This window comes from Petromyzon marinus, chromosome 56 (assembly GCF_048934315.1).
Source record: "Petromyzon marinus isolate PM22_M1 ecotype Great Lakes invasive population chromosome 56, UKy_Petmar_22M1.pri1.0, whole genome shotgun sequence".
NCBI classification, from domain to species: Eukaryota; Metazoa; Chordata; class Hyperoartia; order Petromyzontiformes; family Petromyzontidae; genus Petromyzon; species Petromyzon marinus.
The window spans coordinates 2,351,044-2,364,479 of record NC_133722.1 but is presented as its reverse complement, the minus strand read 5'-3'; positions in this window follow the sequence as shown (position 1 = coordinate 2,364,479).

Genomic DNA, 13,436 nt, shown 5'->3' with positions numbered 1-13,436 from the left:
CTTCTCACATGGACAATTATATGTTGCGTCTTCTCGAGTTGGCAAACCAGACAATCTCTATATCTACACAGACAATGGAACAACAAAAAATAGTGTATACCCACAACCATTGTGAAATTAAATATTTTAGAAACGTGCGCTTTCTCTTTTCTTTCTTTTCCATTTAACTAGACTGAGCCACAGCAACGTGTGGCCGGGTACAGCTAGTAAAATAATAAAAATATAAAACATTAACATTCTCACGACGTTTCGACTGCAAAACAAGCAATCATCAGGTGTGAAAACCACAGCAAGAAAAAATTGAAAAAAGTGGCGTTTTTTTGCCGTTAGCACCATGGAGAGCGATTTGGCAGTTATTCAGATGGACGAGTCCATATATGTTCGGAAAAGAGGAGAGGGGAGACGAAAATAATGGATGCAGTCTGAAAGCCACCGTAAGCGTGGCCAGTAAAAGAAATGTGGTCCATCAAATTAATATGGCCAGTCAAAATTAATTGGCCAGTCAAAAAAAAGTGGCCACTAAAAAGTGTGGACTATTGCAAAAAGAAAGTTTCCACTAATAAAAATTGGCCTATTAAAAACGTAATGTGGCCAGTCAAGAAAATCTGGTAGGTTCAAAATATGAGTGGACAGTCAAAATAATTGGGCCGTAAAAAATATAGGTTTATTAATAAAATTGTCTAGTCAAAATAACATGGCTAGTTAAAATGAAGTGGCCAATGAAATATTATTTGGCCACTAAAAAGAAGTGCCCTATTTAAAAAAGGTGAAGTGGCTATTAAAATAAATAATTGGCCTATTAAAAATATAGTGTGCACCAAAAAATTATTGTTCTTTTAAAAATGCAGTGGCCAGTCAAGAAAATCTGGCCGGGAAAATAAATAAATACATGGTAAGTAAAAAAAAAATTGCCCATTCAAAATGAAGTGGCAGTAAAATATGTGGCCAGTAAAAGAATTGTGGCCAATTAAAATAATGTGGCCATTGAAAATGAAGCGTCCAGTGAAAGAAATGTGGCCACTACAAAAAATTGGCCTATTAAAAAAACAGTGGCCTATTACAAAATGATATGGTTACTAAAAAAAGAAGTTGGTCTTTAATAAAATGAAGTGATTTGTCAAAAAATCTGGCCGAAATTTTTTAGAAAGTGACCATTCAAAAGAATTGTCCCGTAAAAAAAATTGCCAGTAAAAAAAGTGTTCCGTCAAAATAAAGTGGCCTATGAAAATAATGTGGTCAGTAAAATTAAATTGCGCAGTCAAAACAAGTGGGCACAAAATAAAATTTCGATTAAAAAAGAAAATGGCCAGCATTAAAAATGTTGCCAGTAAAATAAATATGGCCTATCAAAATAATGTGGCCAGAAAAATAGTAACCAGTAAAAAAAAATATTGGTACTCAAAAAAAATTAAGTGGTAATTCAAAAGAATTTATCCGTAAAAACTATATCGCCAGACAAAGTTGAATTTTCATAGATTTCGATTTATTTTCATTTTGATTTAATTATTTCGTGTGACATTGCGTTGGAATTGAGCTGTGTCGTTTACCATAGCGAAGAACGGGCATCAGCGAACGAGCGAAACAGACAAAGAATGGCTCAAATACGTGCCGAGGAAGCAGCAGAGCGACGTGCAGCCAGACTTGAGGATGCCACGGTTGCGAGCACGGCGATCACGTTCTGCAGCTTCAGATCTGCTTCGTTCTCAACAGAATGAACGCGACTGGCTGATAGTGGCTGAAAGACGTCAACGAGAAACAGCAGCTCAGCGTCAAACACGACTCCGTGCTCAGCAATCACACGATTACAATCGCCTTGCATTCCGGTACAACCCAGCTGATGATTATAGTTTGATCCGGCATGTTCTCATCGGCACTATGACTGAAGTGTGTCCTTATTGCAAGGCTCTGAAATTTAATGGAGAAACGAAAGGAATGTGTTGCGCCGCCAGAAAAATTAAACTGCCTCAACTTGGAGAACCGCCAGAGACATTAAAAACTTTGCTTGCTGGATATACCGCCGAATCAAAGCATTTCCTATCTAACATCAGGAAATACAACTCATGCTTCCAAATGACGTCGTTCGGCGCAGAAATCGTAACAGCTCAATTCATGCCAACTTTCAAAGTGAAAGGACACATTTATCATAAAGCCGGCTCCCTGCTTCCATTCTCAGATGGTCAACATAAATTCCTACATATGTATTTCATCGGTGATGGCAATGATGAATTGAATGCATGCTGCGGAATTTCTACCGGCATAAAAAGGTCCATCGTTTCCCAACTGCAAGAACTTCTTCACGAAAAAAACAATTTAGTGCGTTTGTTCAAAACAGCAATTGACATGATGCCATCTGATACACACAAGATTGTTATTCATGCTGACAAAACGCCTGCTGGAGAACATGTGCGAAGATTCAATGATCCAACTATAGACGAAGTGGCAATTGTTATAGTCGGAGATCAATTCCAACCTAGAGATATTGTTCTTCATCGGAGAAACGATCAATTAACAAAAGTTGCAGAAACTCATCGATGCTACGATGCCCTGCAATATCCAATCATGTTTTGGGATGGTTCCGATGGATATAACTTCAACGTTAAGATGATAAATCCAGTCAGTGGCGGATAAACAAATAAGAAATGCACCGCAATGAACTATTATTCATACCGATTAATGATTCGAGAGAATGAAGACAATCACATTTTGAAATGACGTCAATTGTTTCACCAATACATCGTAGATATGTATGCAAAAATCGAAACAGAACTTTTGACATTCATCCGTTTGAATCAGACCAAGCTTCGCTCTGAAGAATACGTTCATTTGCGAGATGCAGTTGTAAATGACGGTAATACAACTAACGTTGGAAGACGAACGATTTTGCCATCTTCATATACAGGCAGTCCACGTCATGTGCATGAGTACGCTCAAGATGCAATTGCGTATGTTCGTCACTACGGGCGTCCAGACCTATTCATTACATTCACATGAAATCCAGCTTGGGACGATATGCAACAGCTCTTACTTCCTGGGCAATAGCCGGTGGATAGGCATGACATCACAGCACGTGTTTTCAGACAGAAGCTGAAATCGCTGATGGATTTCATGGTAAAACATGAAGTGTTTGGGTCTGTGCACTGCTGGATGTACTCAGTGGAATGGCAAAAGAGAGGATTGCCAAACGCACATATACCAATCTGGCTCTATAACAAAATCACTTCAAACGAAATCGACGATGTAATATGCGCTGAAATACCCGATGCCGACGTCGATAAGGATTTGCATGAAATTGTGACGAAAAATATGATACATGGACCTTGCGGTACACTGAATCCAAATTCACCATGCATGATAGACGGAAAATGCTCTAAGCGATATCCTCGAGCATTAGTATCCAACACAGTTACAGGAAACGATGGATATCCTTAATACAGAAGACGATCAGCAGAAGATGCCGGTAAATTAGCAACCATACAAATGCGAAACGGTGACATCGAAGTAGAAAACCGGTGGGTTGTTCCATATTCGCCTTTGCTATCAAAAACATACAAAGCGCACATAAACGTGGAATGCTGTAACTCCGTTAAATCGATCCAATACAATTGTAAGTACGTGAATAAAGGCAGCGACATGGCAGTTTTTGGCGTGCAACCAGAAATAAGTGATAGGAATGCGGTCATACATATCGATGAAATCGCACAGTATCAGGCTGGAAGATACATAAGCAGTAATGAAGCTGTATGGCGAATTCTTTCATTTCCCATACATGAACGAAGTCCAGCTGTTGTTCACTTAGCAGTACATCTAGAAAATGGACAACGCGTGTATTTCACAGCTGCAAATGTGCAACAAATAGCCCTGAATCCACCGGCTACAACGTTAACTGCTTTCTTCACGTTATGTCAAAATGACACGTTTGCGAAAACACTGCTGTATTCGGAAGTGCCTACGTATTACACATGGAATGCGAGTAGAAAATCATTTGAACGACGCAAACGAGGAGAGCGAGTCGACTGACAACCTGGCATATTCAAAGAAACTACGATAGGATAGACTGTACACCGTGCTCCCAATCAAGATGAATGCTTCTTTCTTTGCATGCTGTTGGTAAATGTGCCCGGTCCAACGTCTTTCCAGCAATTGAGAATTGTCAACGGCGTTACACATGCCACTTTCCGCAGTGCATGTCAAGCTCTGAATTTATTGGAGAACGACCGACACTGGGATGTATGCATTAATGATGCGTGCAACACGTCGCATCCAAATCAAATTCGTGCATTGTTTGCAATCATATTGACCGCCTGCTCTCCTTCATCTCCAACAGAGTTATGGGACAAATATAAATCGCACATGGCTGAAGATATTTTCCGTCGAATACGCAAGGAAAATTCAAATAGGAACATGGATTTCACAGCAGAAATCTACAACGAAGCGTTGATAATGATGAAAGATTTGTGCTTAGAAATTACGAACAAAGTTCTCAATCAATTGGGAATGCAATCACCGAATCGATCTGCTGCTGCTTCGTTCGATGTAGAATTGCGTCGTGAACAAAATTACAACACGGGTGATCTTTTGTCGTATGTGCAATCAAATATTCGCTTAAGCAAAAAGGCATTTACGATCAAATAATGCAGACTATCAATAACGGATTTGGAGAATTCTTCTTAGATGCGCCAGGAGGAACTGGTAAAATGTTCCTAATTAGATTGATTCTGGCAGCAATTCGATCCCAAAATGACATAGCCTTAGCTCTTGCATCGTCCGGAATAGCTGCGACATTGCTACCAGGTGAAAGAACTGCTCATTCCGCTTTGAAATTGCTATTGAACATGCAATTCATTGAAACTCCCACGTGCTACATTTCCAAAGCATCCGGCGTGGGAAAAGTATTGCAGAAATGCAAACTTATTGTTTGGGATGAATGCACAATGGCACAAAAAATCGCTCGAGGCTCTTGATCGATCATTGCAAGATTTGCGTGGAAACATCACACGGTTTGGGAACGCATTAATATTGCTTGCAGGAGATTTCAGGCAAACATTACCTGTAATTCCTCGATCGACACCAGCGGATGAAATAAATGCTTATCTGAAATACTCTCCTTTGTGGCGACACGTAAAGACGTTAAAATTAACTGCAAATATGCGTGTCCAGCTGCAAAACGATCAATCAGCTGAAATATTCTCACATAAATTGCTGGAAATTGGGAACAGAAATTGTGCCGGTTGATCTGACCTCAGGACGAATTTCATTGCCTCATAACTTCTGCAATTTAGTGACGTCAAAAGAAGAATTGGTTGAAAAAGTATTTCCCAATATTCAAACCAATTATAAGAATCACGATTGGCTGAGTGAACAAGCTATTCTTGCGGACAACAACAAAGACGTCTACGAACTTAACAATATTATTCAGTCTAACATTCAAAGCGAGGCAGTCACATACAAGTCTGTCGACACTGTTGTGGAAGCAGATGAAGCGGTTAATTATCCAACAGAATTTTTGAATTCACTCGATCTGCCAGGGATGCCACCGCACGTACTGCAATTGAAAATCGGCGTGCCAATTATCATGTTGCGAAATATCAACTAGCCAAAGCTTTGCAACGGCACGCGGCTTGCGGTAAACAAAAAATGAGCGACGTCGTTGAAGCAACAATCTTGACAGGACCTTTCAAAGGTGAAGATGTCCTCATTCCTCGCATTCCTATGATTCCAACGGATATGCCATTTCAATTTAAGAGATTGCAATTCCCAATTCGATTGGCGTTTGCAATCACCATCAACAAAGCTCAGGGCCAATCTTTAGAATTGTGCGGTTTAGATCTAGACACGGATTGCTTCTCACATGGACAATTATATGTTGCATCTTCTCGAGTTGGCAAACCAGACAATCTCTATATCTACACAGACAATGGAACAACAAAAAATAGTGTATACCCACAACCATTGTGAAATTAAATATTTTAGAAACGTGCGCTTTCTCTTTTCTTTCTTTTCCATTTAACTAGACTGAGCCACAGCAACGTGTGGCCGGGTACAGCTAGTAAAATAATAAAAATATAAAACATTAACATTCTCACGACGTTTCGACTGCAAAACAAGCAATCATCAGGTGTGAAAACCACAGCAAGAAAAAATTGAAAAAAGTGGCGTTTTTTTGCCGTTAGCACCATGGAGAGCGATTTGGCAGTTATTCAGATGGACGAGTCCATATATGTTCGGAAAAGAGGAGAGGGGAGACGAAAATAATGGATGCAGTCTGAAAGCCACCGTAAGCGTGGCCAGTAAAAGAAATGTGGTCCATCAAATTAATATGGCCAGTCAAAATTAATTGGCCAGTCAAAAAAAAGTGGCCACTAAAAAGTGTGGACTATTGCAAAAAGAAAGTTTCCACTAATAAAAATTGGCCTATTAAAAACGTAAAGTGGCCAGTCAAGAAAATCTGGTAGGTTCAAAATATGAGTGGACAGTCAAAATAATTGGGCCGTAAAAAATATAGGTTTATTAATAAAATTGTCTAGTCAAAATAACATGGCTAGTTAAAATGAAGTGGCCAATGAAATATTATTTGGCCACTAAAAAGAAGTGCCCTATTTAAAAAAGGTGAAGTGGCTATTAAAATAAATAATTGGCCTATTAAAAATATAGTGTGCACCAAAAAATTATTGTTCTTTTAAAAATGCAGTGGCCAGTCAAGAAAATCTGGCCGGGAAAATAAATAAATACATGGTAAGTAAAAAAAAAATTGCCCATTCAAAATGAAGTGGCAGTAAAATATGTGGCCAGTAAAAGAATTGTGGCCAATTAAAATAATGTGGCCATTGAAAATGAAGCGTCCAGTGAAAGAAATGTGGCCACTACAAAAAATTGGCCTATTAAAAAAACAGTGGCCTATTACAAAATGATATGGTTACTAAAAAAAGAAGTTGGTCTTTAATAAAATGAAGTGATTTGTCAAAAAATCTGGCCGAAATTTTTTAGAAAGTGACCATTCAAAAGAATTGTCCCGTAAAAAAAATTGCCAGTAAAAAAAGTGTTCCGTCAAAATAAAGTGGCCTATGAAAATAATGTGGTCAGTAAAATTAAATTGCGCAGTCAAAACAAGTGGGCACAAAATAAAATTTCGATTAAAAAAGAAAATGGCCAGCATTAAAAATGTTGCCAGTAAAATAAATATGGCCTATCAAAATAATGTGGCCAGAAAAATAGTAACCAGTAAAAAAAAATATTGGTACTCAAAAAAAATTAAGTGGTAATTTAAAAGAATTTATCCGTAAAAACTATATCGCCAGACAAAGTTGAATTTTCATAGATTTCGATTTATTTTCATTTTGATTTAATTATTTCGTGTGACATTGCGTTGGAATTGAGCTGTGTCGTTTACCATAGCGAAGAACGGGCATCAGCGAACGAGCGAAACAGACAAAGAATGGCTCAAATACGTGCCGAGGAAGCAGCAGAGCGACGTGCAGCCAGACTTGAGGATGCCACGGTTGCGAGCACGGCGATCGCGTTCTGCAGCTTCAGATCTGCTTCGTTCTCAACAGAATGGCTGAAAGACGTCAACGAGAAACAGCAGCTCAGCGTCAAACACGACTCCGTGCTCAGCAATCACACGATTACAATCGCCTTGCATTCCGGTACAACCCAGCTGATGATTATAGTTTGATCCGGCATGTTCTCATCGGCACTATGACTGAAGTGTGTCCTTATTGCAAGGCTCTGAAATTTAATGGAGAAACGAAAGGAATGTGTTGCGCCGCCAGAAAAATTAAACTGCCTCAACTTGGAGAACCGCCAGAGACATTAAAAACTTTGCTTGCTGGATATACCGCCGAATCAAAGCATTTCCTATCTAACATCAGGAAATACAACTCATGCTTCCAAATGACGTCGTTCGGCGCAGAAATCGTAACAGCTCAATTCATGCCAACTTTCAAAGTGAAAGGACAAATTTATCATAAAGCCGGCTCCCTGCTTCCATTCTCAGATGGTCAACATAAATTCCTACATATGTATTTCATCGGTGATGGCAATGATGAATTGAATGCATGCTGCGGAATTTCTACCGGCATAAAAAGGTCCATCGTTTCCCAACTGCAAGAACTTCTTCACGAAAAAAACAATTTAGTGCGTTTGTTCAAAACAGCAATTGACATGATGCCATCTGATACACACAAGATTGTTATTCATGCTGACAAAACGCCTGCTGGAGAACATGTGCGAAGATTCAATGATCCAACTATAGACGAAGTGGCAATTGTTATAGTCGGAGATCAATTCCAACCTAGAGATATTGTTCTTCATCGGAGAAACGATCAATTAACAAAAGTTGCAGAAACTCATCGATGCTACGATGCCCTGCAATATCCAATCATGTTTTGGGATGGTTCCGATGGATATAACTTCAACGTTAAGATGATAAATCCAGTCAGTGGCGGATAAACAAATAAGAAATGCACCGCAATGAACTATTATTCATACCGATTAATGATTCGAGAGAATGAAGACAATCACATTTTGAAATGACGTCAATTGTTTCACCAATACATCGTAGATATGTATGCAAAAATCGAAACAGAATTTTTGACATTCATCCGTTTGAATCGGACCAAGCTTCGCTCTGAAGAATACGTTCATTTGCGAGATGCAGTTGTAAATGACGGTAATACAACTAACGTTGGAAGACGAACGATTTTGCCATCTTCATATACAGGCAGTCCACGTCATATGCATGAGTACGCTCAAGATGCAATTGCGTATGTTCGTCACTACGGGCGTCCAGACCTATTCATTACATTCACATAAAATCCAGCTTGGGACGATATGCAACAGCTCTTACTTCCTGGGCAATAGCCGGTGGATAGGCATGACATCACAGCACGTGTTTTCAGACAGAAGCTGAAATCGCTGATGGATTTCATGGTAAAACATGAAGTGTTTGGGTCTGTGCACTGCTGGATGTACTCAGTGGAATGGCAAAAGAGAGGATTGCCAAACGCACATATACCAATCTGGCTCTATAACAAAATCACTTCAAACGAAATCGACGATGTAATATGCGCTGAAATACCCGATGCCGACGTCGATAAGGATTTGCATGAAATTGTGACGAAAAATATGATACATGGACCTTGCGGTACACTGAATCCAAATTCACCATGCATGATAGATGGAAAATGCTCTAAGCGATATCCTCGAGCATTAGTATCCAACACAGTTACAGGAAACGATGGATATCCTTAATACAGAAGACGATCAGCAGAAGATGCCGGTAAATTAGCAACCATACAAATGCGAAACGGTGACATCGAAGTAGAAAACCGGTGGGTTGTTCCATATTCGCCTTTGCTATCAAAAACATACAAAGCGCACATAAACGTGGAATGCTGTAACTCCGTTAAATCGATCAAATACATTTGTAAGTACGTGAATAAAGGCAGCGACATGGCAGTTTTTGGCGTGCAACCAGAAATAAGTGATAGGAATGCGGTCATACATATCGATGAAATCGCACAGTATCAGGCTGGAAGATACATAAGCAGTAATGAAGCTGTATGGCGAATTCTTTCATTTCCCATACATGAACGAAGTCCAGCTGTTGTTCACTTAGCAGTACATCTAGAAAATGGACAACGCGTGTATTTCACAGCTGCAAATGTGCAACAAATAGCCCTGAATCCACCGGCTACAACGTTAACTGCTTTCTTCACGTTATGTCAAAATGACACGTTTGCGAAAACACTGCTGTATTCGGAAGTGCCTACGTATTACACATGGAATGCGAGTAGAAAATCATTTGAACGACGCAAACGAGGAGAGCGAGTCGACTGACAACCTGGCATATTCAAAGAAACTACGATAGGATAGACTGTACACCGTGCTCCCAATCAAGATGAATGCTTCTTTCTTTGCATGCTGTTGGTAAATGTGCCCGGTCCAACGTCTTTCCAGCAATTGAGAATTGTCAACGGCGTTACACATGCCACTTTCCGCAGTGCATGTCAAGCTCTGAATTTATTGGAGAACGACCGACACTGGGATGTATGCATTAATGATGCGTGCAACACGTCGCATCCAAATCAAATTCGTGCATTGTTTGCAATCATATTGACCGCCTGCTCTCCTTCATCTCCAACAGAGTTATGGGACAAATATAAATCGCACATGGCTGAAGATATTTTCCGTCGAATACGCAAGGAAAATTCAAATAGGAACATGGATTTCACAGCAGAAATCTACAACGAAGCGTTGATAATGATGAAAGATTTGTGCTTAGAAATTACGAACAAAGTTCTCAATCAATTGGGAATGCAATCACCGAATCGATCTGCTGCTGCTTCGTTCGATGTAGAATTGCGTCGTGAACAAAATTACAACACGGGTGATCTTTTGTCGTATGTGCAATCAAATATTCGCTTGAGCAAAAAGGCATTTACGATCAAATAATGCAGACTATCAATAACGGAGTTGGAGAATTCTTCTTAGATGCGCCAGGAGGAACTGGTAAAATGTTCCTAATTAGATTGATTCTGGCAGCAATTCGATCCCAAAATGACATAGCCTTAGCTCTTGCATCGTCCGGAATAGCTGCGACATTGCTACCAGGTGAAAGAACTGCTCATTCCGCTTTGAAATTGCTATTGAACATGCAATTCATTGAAACTCCCACGTGCTACATTTCCAAAGCATCCGGCGTGGGAAAAGTATTGCAGAAATGCAAACTTATTGTTTGGGATGAATGCACAATGGCACAAAAAATCGCTCGAGGCTCTTGATCGATCATTGCAAGATTTGCGTGGAAACATCACACGGTTTGGGAACGCATTAATATTGCTTGCAGGAGATTTCAGGCAAACATTACCTGTAATTCCTCGATCGACACCAGCGGATGAAATAAATGCTTACCTGAAATACTCTCCTTTGTGGCGACACGTAAAGACGTTAAAATTAACTGCAAATATGCGTGTCCAGCTGCAAAACGATCAATCAGCTGAAATATTCTCACATCAATTGCTGGAAATTGGGAACGGAAATTGTGCCGGTTGATCTGACCTCAGGACGAATTTCATTGCCTCATAACTTCTGCAATTTAGTGACGTCAAAAGAAGAATTGGTTGAAAAAGTATTTCCCAATATTCAAACCAATTATAAGAATCACGATTGGCTGAGTGAACAAGCTATTCTTGCGGACAACAACAAAGACGTCTACGAACTTAACAATATTATTCAGTCTAACATTCAAAGCGAGGCAGTCACATACAAGTCTGTCGACACTGTTGTGGAAGCAGATGAAGCGGTTAATTATCCAACAGAATTTTTGAATTCACTCGATCTGCCAGGGATGCCACCGCACGTACTGCAATTGAAAATCGGCGTGCCAATTATCATGTTGCGAAATATCAACCAGCCAAAGCTTTGCAACGGCACGCGGCTTGCGGTAAACAAAAAATGAGCGACGTCGTTGAAGCAACAATCTTGACAGGACCTTTCAAAGGTGAAGATGTCCTCATTCCTCGCATTCCTATGATTCCAACGGATATGCCATTTCAAGTTTAGAGATTGCAATTCCCAATTCGATTGGCGTTTGCAATCACCATCAACAAAGCTCAGGGCCAATCTTTAGAATTGTGCGGTTTAGATCTAGACACGGATTGCTTCTCACATGGACAATTATATGTTGCGTCTTCTCGAGTTGGCAAACCAGACAATCTCTATATCTACACAGACAATGGAACAACAAAAAATAGTGTATACCCACAACCATTGTGAAATTAAATATTTTAGAAACGTGCGCTTTCTCTTTTCTTTCTTTTCCATTTAACTAGACTGAGCCACAGCAACGTGTGGCCGGGTACAGCTAGTAAAACAATAAAAATATAAAACATTAACATTCTCACGACGTTTCGACTGCAAAACAAGCAATCATCAGGTGTGAAAACCACAGCAAGAAAAAATTGAAAAAAGTGGCGTTTTTTTGCCGTTAGCACCATGGAGAGCGATTTGGCAGTTATTCAGATGGACGAGTCCATATATGTTCGGAAAAGAGGAGAGGGGAGACGAAAATAATGGATGCAGTCTGAAAGCCACCGTAAGCGTGGCCAGTAAAAGAAATGTGGTCCATCAGATTAATATGGCCAGTCAAAATTAATTGGCCAGTCAAAAAAAAGTGGCCACTAAAAAGTGTGGACTATTGCAAAAAGAAAGTTTCCACTAATAAAAATTGGCCTATTAAAAACGTAAAGTGGCCAGTCAAGAAAATCTGGTAGGTTCAAAATATGAGTGGACAGTCAAAATAATTGGGCCGTAAAAAATATAGGTTTATTAATAAAATTGTCTAGTCAAAATAACATGGCTAGTTAAAATGAAGTGGCCAATGGAATATTATTTGGCCACTAAAAAGAAGTGCCCTATTTAAAAAAGGTGAAGTGGCTATTAAAATAAATAATTGGCCTATTAAAAATATAGTGTGCACCAAAAAATTATTGTTCTTTTAAAAATGCAGTGGCCAGTCAAGAAAATCTGGCCGGGAAAATAAATAAATACATGGTAAGTCAAAAAAAATTGCCCATTCAAAATGAAGTGGCAGTAAAATATGTGGCCAGTAAAAGAATTGTGGCCAATTAAAATAATGTGGCCATTGAAAATGAAGCGTCCAGTGAAAGAAATGTGGCCACTACAAAAAATTGGCCTATTAAAAAAACAGTGGCCTATTACAAAATGACATGGTTACTAAAAAAAGAAGTTGGTCTTTAATAAAATGAAGTGATTTGTCAAAAAATCTGGCCGAAATTTTTTAGAAAGTGACCATTCAAAAGAATTGTCCCGTAAAAAAAATTGCCAGTAAAAAAAGTGTTCCGTCAAAATAAAGTGGCCTATGAAAATAATGTGGTCAGTAAAATTAAATTGCGCAGTCAAAACAAGTGGGCACAAAATAAAATTTCGATTAAAAAAGAAAATGGCCAGCATTAAAAATGTTGCCAGTAAAATAAATATGGCCTATCAAAATAATGTGGCCAGAAAAATAGTAACCAGTAAAAAAAAATATTGGTACTCAAAAAAAATTAAGTGGTAATTCAAAAGAATTTATCCTTAAAAACTATATCGCCAGACAAAGTTGAATTTTCATAGATTTCGATTTATTTTCATTTTGATTTAATTATTTCGTGTGACATTGCGTTGGAATTGAGCTGTGTCGTTTACCATAGCGAAGAACGGGCATCAGCGAACGAGCGAAACAGACAAAGAATGGCTCAAATACGTGCCGAGGAAGCAGCAGAGCGACGTGCAGCCAGACTTGAGGATGCCACGGTTGCGAGCACGGCGATCGCGTTCTGCAGCTTCAGATCTGCTTCGTTCTCAACAGAATGAACGCGACTGGCTGATAGTGGCTGAAAGACGTCAACGAGAAACAGCAGCTCAGCGTCAAACAC